This window comes from Podarcis vaucheri, assembly GCF_965113315.1.
Source record: "Podarcis vaucheri genome assembly, chromosome: 6".
NCBI classification, from domain to species: domain Eukaryota; kingdom Metazoa; phylum Chordata; class Lepidosauria; order Squamata; family Lacertidae; genus Podarcis; species Podarcis vaucheri.
The window spans coordinates 43,362,882-43,378,169 of record NC_138764.1 but is presented as its reverse complement, the minus strand read 5'-3'; positions in this window follow the sequence as shown (position 1 = coordinate 43,378,169).

Here is a 15,288-nt window from a genome sequence, read left to right as displayed (position 1 = left end):
ACTGCCACTTTCACAGATTTTCTGTATCAAATTAAGAAACTCACATGATGCTCATTACAGCAACTGCAACACTTACTCATGCAGCCATAATCCAAAAAGCTCTGGATTCCACGTTACTTTTCTCCAGAGGCAGCAGGGGGTAAAAAAACAGAAGAGAGGAATATTTCTATTTTAAAATGTTAAATGAGTGTTATTAATGTCCATCATGTCAGATATTCTGTTTGTTCATTCCTGTCAGTAAAACACAAAAGCTGAAGCTTTCGAGTTTTGCCCAGGCTTACTGATGACCTTTTTGAAAAGACTGTAGTTACTGTAGTTACAAAGGCCTTCTGGGATGAATGTTAGTTGTCCTAAGTGGGAAACACTGGCTCATATAAAACTTTTAAATGGAGCTAACGTAAATCAAACTTACATAAATCTAATCGTAGGATTTAAATATTTTGCTAACAGGAAGGGCGAATAGTTCACAAGCATAGAAGTACATTTTTGCTTTATACAACAGCCCTTGATTACTGAGACTGAACGGTTTGTGCTGTTTCCTTTACAGCAGCGGTAGCCACCGTGGTGCCCTCCAGATGGGCTGGACTACAACCAACTAGGTTGGAAGGGACCCCAGGGTCATCCAGTCCAATCCCCTGCAATGCAGGAATCTCAGCTAGAGCAGTGTTTCCCAACCTTTTTTGGGCAAAGGCACACTTGTTTCATGAAAAAAATCTCGAGGCACACCACCATTACAGCCCCGTGACGTCAGCGCGCAGCGTCACGCCGGGAGGGACATGAATTGCTAGCAAATTACATAATCACCTCCTTGAGGGCTGGCTCATCTTCTCCGAAGGCAGAACCCCATTAATTAACAGCACAGACTCACACCATAGCCAAGACGAGGGGGAAAAACCTCAGTCATGCACAGTCATGCACATGTGGGGGCTAAATGAGGACGAAGACCGGGCAGAGAGCAGGGTTCAAATCACCCCACCTGGCCAGGACAATCCCTGGGTGCTCCCTTGGGCCACTCGCCTGACCCACCTCGCAGGGCTGTTGTTGCGAGGATAACACGGGGAGAACCACGCGCGCCTCCAGGAGCTCCTTGGAGGAGAAAGCGGGCGATGAATGCAATGCACGAAATATATGAGAGGCGACGAGGTTTTGCAGGTGAGGGGCCCCCGCCAGCCTCCGCTTCCAACACCCGGTGCAACGACGCCGAAGTTTCCCCCCGGGCTCGGCTCGGGGAGCAGCGCTGCTCCCCCCCGGCTCCCCTTCGCCCTCCCGGCTCTCTCTGCCGCCCACTGGGGACCCCCTCACCTGCCAAGTCCGGAGCGCCGGTGGAAGTTGCATGCATGCATGCAGGGCGCCGCGTTGCCATTGCATTGCACTGCACTCCATGCAACGCCTGCACGCATGCATTGCCTTGCACGCCCGCCAAGGGGTCTCCCCGCGGTCCGATGCGTCCCCTCCAGCACGGATGCAGCATTGCAAAAATAAAACCCCCCCGACGCAGCCCTACCTGGGGGGCAGCCTCCGCCGCTCCGCCTCCGCGGGGATCCCCGGGCTCCATCCTGCCGCCTGATCTCCGCGGGGGCGCAGGCAGGCTGCGCGGGGTCTGCGCGGAAGAGCCCCTGCCCACCCGGCCGCCGCGCTCATTCCATGGCCGGGAGAAGAGCGCTTCAAACAAAACGCCCAGCCCGCCAGGCCACGCTGGGAAACGTAGTTTGCGCACCCTGCGCGGGCGCGGAGCCCAAGGGCGAGGGGACTACGGATCCCGGCAGCCCCCGCGCCGGGGACGGAGGGGGAGAGGCCGGGTGCAGGGATGGAGGGACGGGTGGGCGAGCGAGTGAGTGAGTGGCAGCTGCCAAGCCTTGGCCGAGAGCCAGGAAGGGCCTCCCCGGAGGAGGAGGAGGAGGAGGGAGGCGCAGAGCGGGAGGGAGGGAGGGAACCCCAGGGGTCATCTAGTGACGGCGCCCCAATCGAAAACTTGACTTTTTTTTTAAAAAAAAAATCTTTCAATTTTTTTAATTTTTCCCGCGGCACACCAGGAAACATCTCGCGGCACACTAGTGTGCCGCGGAACAGTGGTTGGGAAACACTGAGCTAGAGCATCCATGACAGATGGCCTTGACAGATACTACTAGCTTTAAAATGGAACACTCATTCTTTAAGCTCTGAACACCTTAGGGAGCAATTCATTCTTTTCCGAGTCCTCTTTTAACTGGACATCTCAATTCTGCTTTCATCTAGACAAGGATTATTATCCTTTCTGTCTCATGGATAGAAATACATTTTCCATATTAAGAAAACGAAAGCAGAATTTTTTTCAACCTGTGGCTAACCAGGTGGCTGCTGTTTTCAACCGTGAGATTACAAAAGAGGAGCTTTCTCAACACATTGCCCCACTTTTAAACAATAATCACTCTTCACTTACTGTGCTGGTTATGCTACGTGGTTTGAATTCAGATGTTTTCAGGTAGCCCTGAAAGGAGATTAATGCATTAGTCCTTAGTGTCAGGAATCATAGAAGGTGGCGGCTTCAAGATTGGGTGTAGGCAAGGGGGGGGCAGGGGGGCCGCTTCCCCCCGATCCACAAATATTATTGAAATGCACTGGAAGTACTCAATTATCTGAGTCCAATTCAAATCATCTGTCAGGAGAACTATTGCCGGCCTGGTCAGGACAGTGGGGCTTACCTCTTAAGTAGAATTGCACAAGAGAATCCTATCACCCTCTCAGAGCTACACTCCCCAAAGTGGCTTAACAATTCCCAAGGAACTCTGGGTATTGTAACCCTGTGAGGGGAATAAGGGTCTTCAAACCACTCTCATCATCCTTAACAAACTAGGGCTCCCAAGACCCTTTGGCGGAAGCTACGACTGTCAAAGTCAGGTTTCCTCAACCTCGGTCCTCCAGATGTTTTGAGACTACAATTCCCATCATTCCTGACCACTGGTCCTGCTAGCTAGGGATCATGGGAGTTGTAGGCCCAAAACATCTGGAGGGCTGAGTTTGAGGAAGCCTGGTCAAAGTAGTATAATAGTGCTTTAAATCTGGCTACAGCCTAAATGGCTGTAAGAATGTCATGAAAGAAAAGACAGCTGGATCAGGCCAATGGCCCATCATTCTCTCAGGATGCTTGTGGGAAACCATCCAGCAGGATCCGAGCACTAGAGCACTCTCTCCTCTCACGGTTTCCAGCAACTGGTATTTAGAAGCATTATTGCTTCTGACTGAAGGTAGAATATAGCCATCATAGCTGGTAGCCATTGATAGGCATTGATAGCCTTATCCTCCAGGAATTGGTCTAATCCTCTTTTAAAGCCAATGTACATACAGTGGTACCTCAGGTTAAGTACTTAATTCTTCTGGAGGTCTGTACTTAACCTGAAACTGTTCTTAACCTGAAGCACCACTTTAGCTAATGGGGCGTCCTGCTGCCGCTGTGCCGCCAGAGCACGATTTCTGTTCTCATCCTGAAGCAAAGTTCTTAACTTCTGTTCTCATCCTGAAGTACTATTTCTGGGTTAGCGGAGTCTGTAACCTGAAGCGTATTGAACCTGAAGCGTATGTAACCTGAGGTACCACTGTATATGCCACACTGCCATGTCTAATGGGCAATTAAAAAAAACCCAGGAGGAGGAGGAGGAGGAAAGTTTGGACTTGATATCCTGCCTTTCACTCCCCTAAGGAGTCACAAAGCGGCTAACAATCTCCTATCCCTTCCTCCCAGAAGGGATTCCTGGAGGTGGCAGGTTCGTACCAGCCATGCCTCTAGAGGTGATGCACTGCTTCCCTCCCAAGATCTCTCTAATACACTAACACATGGCAAGCTCTGAGTCCAGGGCAATGCTTGCTGAGTGCTGGTTATTTTAGCTGAGAGAAGGGCTGTGCTGCATATTGCCTGCGAGTGAAGTCTTGCAGAAACAGTTCCCTGAGGAACTGAACTGCCTTAGGCTGATCTGTTTGTCCTGATCTGGAGTCGAGTCCCTAAAACGAGTGGAATTGTTTCTGAAGAAGAAGCATGAAGAGGTTCAGGATGCACACAAGATACAGAATGAGTGCCTTTTCCTTTCATATCAATTTTTGTAGTTTTTGTTTCTGCCACACGATGGTGCTATTGAATTTGCGTTATTATTATTTTTTAAAGGCGTGCAGATGGATTTCAGAAAGATGTTGGATTTGTTTGAATTGACATTTAGCTGATGCAAGAGCGTCATAGTTGCATAATTACTGTATTAAATATGAATTGATGTTGAATTATTAGCATTCAGTTTTCATTACGTATGGGCTATAAAGAAGCCTTTGTTTCTCTAGGTGGGCTGCTGAAGAAATATCCTCACTGGGAAATAATTTCAGGGTGTTCAGTAGATCATCACCCTTAGCACTGTTTCTTTTCTGCTCAAGCCAGTTTTCCATGTATCATGTTTAACTGTTCCAATTATTTATCAGCAGGAAAGAAAAAAAGTGTTGTTTTTTTCATTAGGGGAAAAAGATATATACACAAAGCTTTTGTCTTTAAGCCTTTTAAACATTATTTTACATAATTAAACATCTTGTTCATATAAATTCAACTTGTTAGACATGATGATGCCTAAAGGGGGAACATTTTACTTCTGTGCAGACTGTGACTTGCAGGAGCTCAACGGGGATTGTGCTTGTCAGTTTAATATCCATCCTAGAGAAAATAATTCTTAGAGTGAAATTGTGGCTTGGGGTTGAGCTGCAGTCGCAGAACATACGCTAGGTTCTACTTCAGAGATCAGGAGCTCCAGAGCTCATGTGGCAAAGCAGCTACAGGTGAGCTGTGAACTAAGCACACCTCAACAGCTCAGGACCGCAATAACTCAAGGACCACCTCTCTCCATATGAACCTGCCTGGACCCTGATATCATCTTCTGAGGCCTTTCATCGTGTACCTCCTCCACGAGAAGTCCCCTTGATGGCAACACGAGAAGGGGCCTTTTCTGCAGTGGCTCCCCATTTGTGGAATGCTCTCCCAAGAAATGTTTGGTGTCTTCATTATATACCTTTAGGCACCAGGCGAAAACGTTCTTCTTCAACCAGGCCTTTGGCTGACTGACATCTAATGCCCTATTAAATGTGTTGCGGAAGGGGAGATTATTGGGTTGTCTTTGTTTTTGTTTTTATGTATTTTGTGTTTTTATATTATAATTCATGGGTTGACAATCTGAAGCCTTGCCGCCCGCGCGCTGACTCACCACCCTCCCGCCTCTCCATCCATGGCGAGCAGTCCGGCCCACCACAAGGTCTGAGGGGCGGTGAACCGGCCTCCTCCTAAAAAAGTTTGCTGACCTCTGTTGTAATTTTATGTTGTGATCTGCCCTGGGATCTACGGGTTTAGAGTGGTATACAAATTTAATAAATAATAATAACAACAATAATTACAGTGGTACCTCGGTTTACAGATGCTTCAGGTTACAGACTCCACTAACCCAGAAATAGTACCTAGGGTTAAGAACTTTGCTTCAGGATAAGAATAGAAATCGTGCAGTGGCAGCACAGCGGCAGCAGGAGGCCCCATTAGCTAAAGTGGTGCTTCAGGTTAAGAACAGTTGCAGGTTAAGAACAGACCTCAAGAACGAATTAAGTTCTTAACCCGAGGTACCACTGTATAAGCACGCCTCACAAGCTCACCTCAACCCCATACTTGCTAGGTAGACTTCGCCGCTATCCTCTCGGCTCCTCCTCTGCAACAAGGGGGCCAATAGCATTAGCTTATCTTTCGAGGTTCTGGGAGGATAATTGACGTTATGTGTGAGAACCCTATTTTGAACAATTGGAATGTGCTACCTAAAGTGTTAAACATTATAACATGCAGAGCATTTAGGAGAGTAACAGCAATGACCCATTCCCCCCCCCCCGAGAGTTAGATTATTTGCATGTTGTTAATTCCAAATGTGATTTCTGGATGATTTATGCGTAGGAGCCTAAGAAGCTCCCTTATACTGAGTCAGACCGTTGTTCTACCTAGCTCACTTTTGCATATCCATGACCTTCCAGGCTTTCAGATGGGGAACTTTCCCAGCCCGACCTGGAGACTGAGCCAGGAATCTTTTGAATACAAAGCTGAAGCCATTCCACTCAGCCATGGCTCTTCTTTTCTCCTGGCTTTTAATCAGCTGTTGCTGCGACTCCTGATAAAAATATGCTGATTTTCAAGTGGTTTACTTTTCATCCCCTGACACGTTTAATCAAGAGTTTTTGCATTATCACAGTAGGAAAAGTTGCAAGAAGATGCTGTTTGAGCAGCCCTGACGCGGTAGTCCTCAGGCAGAAGATGCAATCCTTTACTAGACCACGGAATAAAATACCAATTGTATTTGAAGGGTATAGTGTCAGAACTTATACCACACTCCATTTAATTCCCATTTTGGCAGTCTTTCAAACCAGTAGGAGTGGATGATTGAGGGGTGGCGGGGTGGGAACCCATGTAGTTATTGTACAGTACTTAGAATTTCCTTGGGCAGTACTCAGAATATGCCTTAGCCTGCTTATCTTTACAAAACCACTGTGATCGCTAAACGACCTATAGGAAGCCAACACACACACACAGCTCTACATCAGGAGGGCTCCTGGTGCAGGATTCTAGATTCTGTGTAGAGGAGAGTCCTTGGGCTGGTCCCAAGGGTTAACCGTGCAGCAAGGTCCGAGTCCAGTCCAAGGTCAAGGGTGCAGTATGGAGGCAGTCCATCAAAGCTGAAGCTGGGTCCAAGGCAGGGAGTTGGGTGAGGTCAGGAACTCTGGCAGAAGAGCAGGACAGGGTGCAGGCAGGAACAGGCTACCAACAATGTTGCTCCCACAACCTGGGACTGGGGCTGGCTGGCTTTTATCTGCCCCGAGGCATAGGGCGGCCCCGGTCCACAGGTGACTCACCTCTCCTGGCCTGGAGGCCAGCACTCCTCCTGCGGGAACCTGCAGCTCAGGAGAGGCTGGAGGGTTACCAGATCCAGAGGCAACCTCAGCTTCCCCTGACGGGGCTGAGAGTGGAGTACCTTCAGGCAATGGGTCCTCCATCACCTCAGGAGCCAGAGCAGACTCAGCTGGTGCCTGCGCCTGAGGATCCAGCACAGGTGAGGACCCTTCAGGCTCAACCCCCAGCCTTGGCTCAGCTGGTTCTGGAGGCGGGGACTCCTGTGCAGCCTGGGATTCCTCAAGTTCAGCTTCCGAGTCCGAATCCCAGGCCATCACAGTCCTGCATTTGTGCAGCAAAGTTGTATGCAGCATTTTCCCTATTATCTGTGCATCCAAAGCATGTCAGGGGCTGGACTGAGGAGAAATGGTGGACCACCCCCCTCTTCCTGAACCTTCCCGAGAAGAGGAGGACAGTATAGATTTACAACAGTGGTTTGCAGAAGGTCATAGTTCAGAGGCTGCAGAGGGGAGAAGCTGGGAAATATTAGGAGAGGGGCAGCAGGAAGAAGATGCACCAGGGGAGAGACAGCTGACAGACTCAGTGTCTTTAGAAAGCATTCCTGACCCACCCTCTCCCAGGACCCGGCGTGCATTGAGAGTAGAAGAACAGAAAGCTTAGAGGCAGGGATGACGTATAATAGTAGAGACAGAGGGGGTGGGACTTTACCCCGAGCAACGCCATTATCTAAGATAATTCTCTCTGTGAATACTAAACAAAAGACTTGGTAAGAATTCTTCTGGTTTAGCTGCTTATTGACTGCCACCGTGGGAGGGATCAGATCCCCAAAAACCTGACAAGATAACACAAGGCATTTCAGGAGATCTCTGCTGCCCAAAACATCCCACTTCAGCCTGGGATTGCACCTAGTTTGTAGCTTATATCTTGGTTTAGTTTTGCCATGTAACTTGTTTCACTTAAACCAGGCACGGCAATCTGGGCCCTCCGGATGTTTTGGGACTACAATTCCCATCATCCCTGACCACTGATCCTGTTAGCTAGAGATGATGGGAGTTGTAGTCCCAAAACATCCAGAGGGCCAAGTCTGCCTATGCCTGACTTAAACCCACTTTGAGGTTGGTGGCGGGGAGAGGTAGCGAGTTAGGACATCATCTCTGCCTCACTCTTCCCTGGCCAGTATATGCAACTGGTAGTGGTGGCTGTGGCTCTGCCCCACTGGGGGAGATGCTGCTGTGATCACAGCCACCATCCAAAGCAGACTGCTGATAAGTTTCAGTACAATGGGAGGTGGGGCAGGGCAGTTCCATGGCAGGAATGGGGAAGGGCAGGACAACTTCATAGTCAGAGTTGAGAGTTTGGCTTAGGATATAGACCACCAATGATTTGAGAGTTTGGCCTAGGATCTAGACTGCCAATGATTACTAGGTTCATAAAATAAGCAAGAGAATTAAGACACATAGACCAGAGAAATACTTCCTCTTTTGTTATAAGTAAAGAATTATTTCTTATCTTCCAATATGGGGATTGATGAAATCCTCCTGACAAAGTCAAGTCCATATTTCAGTTAATCTGGTATTTTCAATAGATTTTTTTTTAAGAAGATCTATGACTGAAGGAACACTTTCCCCCCTTTTTTACCCGTTCCTTGTATATCGTCTATTCCTGCTGCTCTTTGTTATTTATCAGGAAGGTGCTTATATAAGCTTTTATACAGTGTTATGAAAATTTATGACAATATATGAGGTTATAATTAAGTTGGTTTTGAGGCATACTCCCCCCACCAAACCTCGGTTTCTCCACTTTCGACAGCTCTAAATTTAGACTACAAATGAATTTAAAATATGAGAACTGTTGAAGATGGTAAGAGTAATGTAATGAGGTGAAAATAAAATCCAACAGATTTGAGTAATGCTACGGAAGTGTGCCAAACTACCCACATCCATCTAGTCAGAGAACAGTTTCTGGGGGCGTAAAGCTTCATGGTAACCATTAGGGGGAAAAACAATTCTCGTTTAAAGGGTACCAAGAATAAGTTTCTTGTTACCAGAGACTTTCTCTTGGCTATAAGGTCTTGTTCCTTAACTGAGCTCTGCTTGCAATCCAAGGAATGTAGTTCTCCCTTTGATATGTGCTAATAACGCCAATTATTAATGCTAATATTACTGGTTTGGGGACATTAATACTGCTGTTATTAGGCATGGGAGCTGATTGAGCTATAATGATTTGAATTCAGATTGAGCATTAGCTGCACAGGGAATTAACACTCTTTTACTCAATGATCAGACCAAGTCATGCTGTATTTATATTAATCTTTACTTTCCCAGTTGGGAGTTTGAGCTGCACAGGCCCGGTGATTTGAAGATCCATGTTGATTTTTTTCTTTTTTCTTTACCCTTAGAAATTCTACTTTTAGGCACCTGGACTCGCTAAACACAAAAGTTTTGAGTGTAAAGAACTATGATGTCAGACCTGCTTTTCAAAGAGGCACTGTAACTAATGTGAGCTTCTTCTTCAATCAATCATTTTGTTTGTATGCTGCCTTTCTAAAGTTAAAGCCACGCTCAAGGCATTTAAAATTATATAGCTACAAATATAGCACAAGTGGCCATAAACAACAGAGAAAACATCAAAAAGTACACGACCAAATTGAACAATTTCCACATAAATCATAAGACCCAAATCACAAGATCCAAAATGAAGGTACAAAAAATTAACAGTAACAATCCCCCCCAACCTCCACAAACAATACCCTGGCCCAATATTCTGTTCAGCAGACTCAGGTTTTGTAGCTGGAGTCAGTCAGGACCCTGCTCTCCCAGCCAGGTGAAAAAGAGGCCTGCAAGGCAGGGAAGCAGGTCTTCCAGGACTTACAACCCAGTTCTGGGACAGTGAATTTTACATGTATGATTTTTTAATATATAAATGGCTTCTGGTTGCTTCCTGCGGTTCTGCAGGCTTTACCTCATCAGATTTTTTTTTGAGAGAAGTACTGCTACAACAAAGTCACATCCATGGGGTTGCTCGATAACTTGTGCTGCATTCAAAATGTTCACCTTCTTTCCCAGTGACTGTCAAAAAGGCTTGGTCACATTTCCCATTACCTGAATGACTTTCTGTTTGTCAGCAAACTGAATAATACCACGCAAGGTATTCCAGCTACTTGCCAGGGATCTTGGTGTGCGCTTTGCTGAGTAATAAACTGCCTCCCTGTTATGCTACTGATAGCTTGTAGGCTGGGTTACATTTAGTGTGTTTTTTTCGGGGAGAGGGGGTATGCATACCCCTAAACATTTTGTGAATCTGTACTTTTGTCCATTTACTGTATTTTCCCCGATTCGAACTATGAAATGGTGATTTTCTTGAGTCAAAAGGAGAGTACCCCTAAGCATTTTTTTAAAAAGAAAAAAAAGCACATTAGTACAGGGGAAGCCGCTAGTTCAGCGACAGAGCATCTGCATTCAATCCCTGGCATCTTCAGGTCAGGCTCAGAAAGACTCCTGCCTGAAACCTTGGAGGCAATGCTATGATATATGGACCAGTGTTCGGACTTGGTCCAAGGCAACTGGAACCTCAAGTCTGCCTGTGTCTTGGTAGAGCCCAGCTGTTTGGATGTCTGTACGTTTGCAACCAAGTTGTGGCCTTCCTTCATGCCAATTCAGTGCGCAGCTCTCTTTGCTCCCCACTCTGGGCACAATTCACCAGCAATCAAGGACTTAATTCCACAGTGCTGCACTGTTATCTGTCAGCCATTCATGCAATTAAGAGAAAATATCTACCGGCGTTTCCATGGCACTGAAACATTTCAGTGGAACAGTCAGCCCACACAGGTCCTAAAAGCCGCAAAACATTAATTCAGTACAATAATAAGTTGCTAATCTCTGTTTATTGCAGGTTGTAATCATTGACTCTTAACAATTTGTCCGGCTAAACAGAACTCTGCCAGATGTTGTTATACTTGACAGTTATGTATTAGTACTGAAATGTCTGTTATTGAAGCAGTCAGCTAATAATCTTAATTCCACTTCAGATAAACAGAAGTGGAATTAATATAGGACCAGCAAAATGCACATCATGACAAGCAGGATGGGTGTGAAGGGAGGGGGGGTCCTTAAGATGGCTTTGCCCTCATTCATTTCTTGTAGGAGTGAGAGGCAGCCACTTTGAAGAGGAATGGGAAAACTGGGGCTTTTCATGCATTGTTCGGGCTCCAACTCACATCATCCCTGCTTGTTGGCCATGTTGGCTGGGGCTGATGGGAGTTGGAGTCCAACAACATCTCCATCTCTAATTTACACGCTAGATGTTAATGAAGCAGGGCTGCCCTCTGGTCCTTGTTCCTGTTGACATAATTACGTATCTGGCGGGGGTCCCACCTCCATTTATTTCACCCCACAGGAATTGGTGAGAGTCACTGGGAACTGAAACAGTCTGTCTCTGCGTAGCCTCGCACCTTCATTTGAATGGGCATTTCTTAGCCACACTGCACTGTAGTGGGTACAGCACCTCAGAACCAGAGACCTGGTGGGTGGGTGGGCAGGTGGGTGTCTGTCCTCCACACATATGGCAAATTCAAGATAAGGCTATCAATGGCCATCAGCCATGGTGGTTATGTTCTGTCTCCGGTACTGGAGGCAGCAAACCTCTGAATATGGAGGGTCATATTCAGCTAACTGGTCCTCCTAGTGGAAGGGCATGCAAGGACTTCTGCCGGAGCAATAGGGCTTCCCCCCTTCCTCCTCTCCCCACCCCCCAAATTGGCTCCAGGGGGTGAGGTGGGAGAACCCCCAGAACAGCATGCGTGGGGAGGAGAGGGGAGATTGTTCCATGTGGCAAGCAGGAATCCTTGTGCTGACGGTACATTTGCAGCAGCATGTAGCTGAATTCCTCCCCAGTTGCTTAGAACGACAAGCGGAGAGAATTCTGCTGTGTTTCAATCTTTGCTTGGGATCTGGTTGACCACTGTGAGAAGAGGATGCTGGACTAGGTGGGGTTTTGGCCTGATCCTGCTGGGCATAAATAAATAATCCTTATGTTCATAAATAATGGGTGTGGGGGAGTATAGCTCAGTGGCAGAGCATTTGGCTGCATAAATAAGGGGTGGATATTATCGTATATTACATTGATCTGGGGTACATGCCAGACAGAATGATACCAGAGCCAGCATGGTGTGGTGGTTAAGAGCGGTGGACTCGTAATCTGGTGAACTGGGTTCGCTTCCCCGCTCCTCTGCATGCAGCTGCTGGGTGACCTTGGGCCAGGCACACTTCTCTGAAGTCTCTCAGCCCCACTCACCTCACAGAGTGTTTGTTGTGGGGGAGGAAGGGAAAGGAGAATGTTAGCCGCTTTGAGACTCCTTTGGGTAGTGATAAAGCGGGATATCAAATCCAAACTCTTCTTTTCCACCCCGCTGTGCCATTACATGATTATCCTGTCCAGTTTGTTCACCTTCTTGGCTCAGGCCTTGCTCCCTTGGGTGTGTGTGTGTGTGTTTCACTGTGAGTGGATCCACAACAGGATTTTGTAGCTTTTCAGATTTTTCCAGGGTAAATCCAAGGTAAATTGAGGGGCAGGATGGTGGGGTGCAGGCTGAAATTTTGATGCCAGAATGGCATGTGGACATTGCAATCAATCAATCAATCAATCAATCAATCAATACTGACCTGGGAGCTCCCAAAGTGTCTTTCTTCTCATTTGGTGTGTGTGTGTGTGCGTGCACACACACACACACACACATACACATATGTGCACACAAACAATTATATGAAGAACAATAAAAGGTAAAGGTAAAGGTACCCCTGCCCGTACGGGCCAGTCTTGACAGACTCTAGGGTTGTGCGCCCATCTCACTTAAGAGGCCGGGGGCCAGTGCTGTCCGGAGACACTTCAGGGTCACGTGGCCAGTGTGACAAAGCTGCATCTGGCGAGCCAGCGCCGCACACGGAAACGCCGTTTACCTTCCCGCCAGTAAGCGGTCCCTATTTATCTACTTGCACCCGGGGGTGCTTTCGAACTGCTAGGTTGGCAGGCGCTGGGGCCGAGCAATGGGAGCGCACCCCACCGCGGGGATTTGAACCGCCGACCTTTCGATCGGCAAGTCCTAGGCGCTGAGGCTTTTACCCACAGCGCCACTCGCGTCCCTATGGAGAACAATAGTGACCACCAAAGCCTATTTAAACAGAAGATTAATTGGGCTATAATTTAGGCTAAAAATGGAACTGAGAGAAAGATTATTTGGAGTCATTAAAAGTTGAGGTGAAGTACAGGTGAAATGTCTTCAGTAGCTGAAGAGTACAGTAAAAACCTACAATTCTTTTTTGTCAGCTTTTTCCTTTTCTGCTACCATTTACTTGTGAACAGAGCAGTCCCACTGTCTAAATGGAATCTTCCGTGGGGTTATTCCAGATTTTGTAAAGAATATAACAGCTGCAGTTGCAATGAAGAAAAGTCGCTTAGATGTATCTTTGATAATTACCCAAAAGAGAGAAGATGCTGAGACCCACAATGGTTGAGTGATTACTAAAAACGCATGAAAAATTGGAATGGTTAAAGAGGTGAAGCTGCATGGCTATGGAACAGATATTTGGAATATATCATATGCTCTGGAAAGTTAAAACTTTTCAGAAATCGAGTACAGTACCACTTTCAGTGTTTGGACTTACGTAGGCCTCCGCCTGAGGGCACACAAACAAACTCATTAAAGCTTCAGACGTGAAAGAAGTAATAAAACCCCCATTTCAGTAATTTTATTTATATCGTGACCATCAAAACTGCCTGTTTGGGCCCTAAAATTGGGTTTCTCCGTGACTAAATTTCTGTTTCCAAGGCTGTTGTGCAAAGCTAGCACGATGCAAGTCTACGATTCACAGGAACAAAGGGCCTGACAACGGGCTTACTGCGTTCCGTGCTATAAATACCTTTCGCTGGTTCTCTGTAGGATATATTATTCAAGCAGGAGAAAACAGAGAAATCTGGAAAGCAGAAAGATAAAATGTTTTCCCTGCACCTACTCTTATAAGTGTACATGAAAGGAACATCACAGACCTCAATTTTCCTTTCATCACCTCCTTTATATCATGAAGCTTTCTGTTCAAGCCATTGCTACTGGTGGTGATGGGAATATGAATATTTAAGGAACTTCTAAGGAAACCGACCCCCACCCCTCTGCCACTGCGATCAGCTCTCCATATTTAAAATTGCAGAGGCATTTGACCACTATTAAAGACATTCATAATAGAACTATCATGTACTAAGTTCATCATTGTCAAAAAAAGACAATTTTCTGTCATTAGTTGGATTTAACAAAGCTCAGCTGCTTATAAGGAGAGGCTATGTGTTGTGTGATGCATTACTGGAAGCCGCCTTTGGAGGGTTTGACCCTAAAAGGTAACATCGGTATTTTTTTGTTTTAAAATAAATATAATTAAATATGTCTAAAACGATGCCTGTCACAGAGTAATTGGAAACAGGAGTTGAAAGGAGCCAGATCTAGCCCTCTGTTTGAAAAGGTTTGTTGTTGTGAGACATTATCCTGATTTTATTTAGAAGTTCTACTGACATCATCTTAATTTTAAGGCAGTTTACCTGGTAGAAACTCTATTGTATAAATACAGGAAATGTTGTCTCAGTTCATGCAAACATGTTCAGTTCATGCAGTTGTGTAATAAATGTGCATTTGTTGCGCATAGTATTCCTATGTTTCCCAGAGAATGCACTTTACTGGCAAAGATATTATATTTCCCGAGCTCTCAAACTGCTGTGTTTTGCAGCTGGCAAGATGAAATGTTTACTCACATAGCGTACTCGTTGCTACTGTGATTACTGTGGGAATTGTATTTGTCAAGGGTACCTGTTAGATTTCTGGGCGTGATGTAATTAGAGCCAAGTGGCACCACTTTTTTAGCCCTTTGTCTGTGTCATTTCGTGAACCTTTTATTAATTTGTATTTATTTAAACATGCGTTTTATTTTTATTTTTTTAAAGGGCTGTGGAAAGGCCAGCAACTGTATGGAACTGTAACACTCAAAAAAGAGCCTTTCAACTCCCTTAAAAGACATTTAACTTTCTGGGTCCGTGATTAACCTGAATAATTCTGATGACTAATGTGTGCAGTTTATTCGGTAATAGCTGTGGATGTGGAAGATGGTTGCTGTGGCAATCCAGGAAAGGGGATAGTAGCCAGACTGGGAGAGTACAAAGCAAGGAAGAACTGGCAGCATGTTGAGAGGGAGAGCTAGGATGGGTTCATGATTTCACTCAGTGTGGGAAAGGATGACAAAGGGGATTCTTAATAATGGCGGATGGTTCCCTGGATGGGCAATTTATCTCCAATTATGGGACCTCAGAGTATATGTTTGAAAGCGAGAGGGGAACAGCAGTTTGGGTGAAAAGAGAAAGAGCTGAAAGTTTCC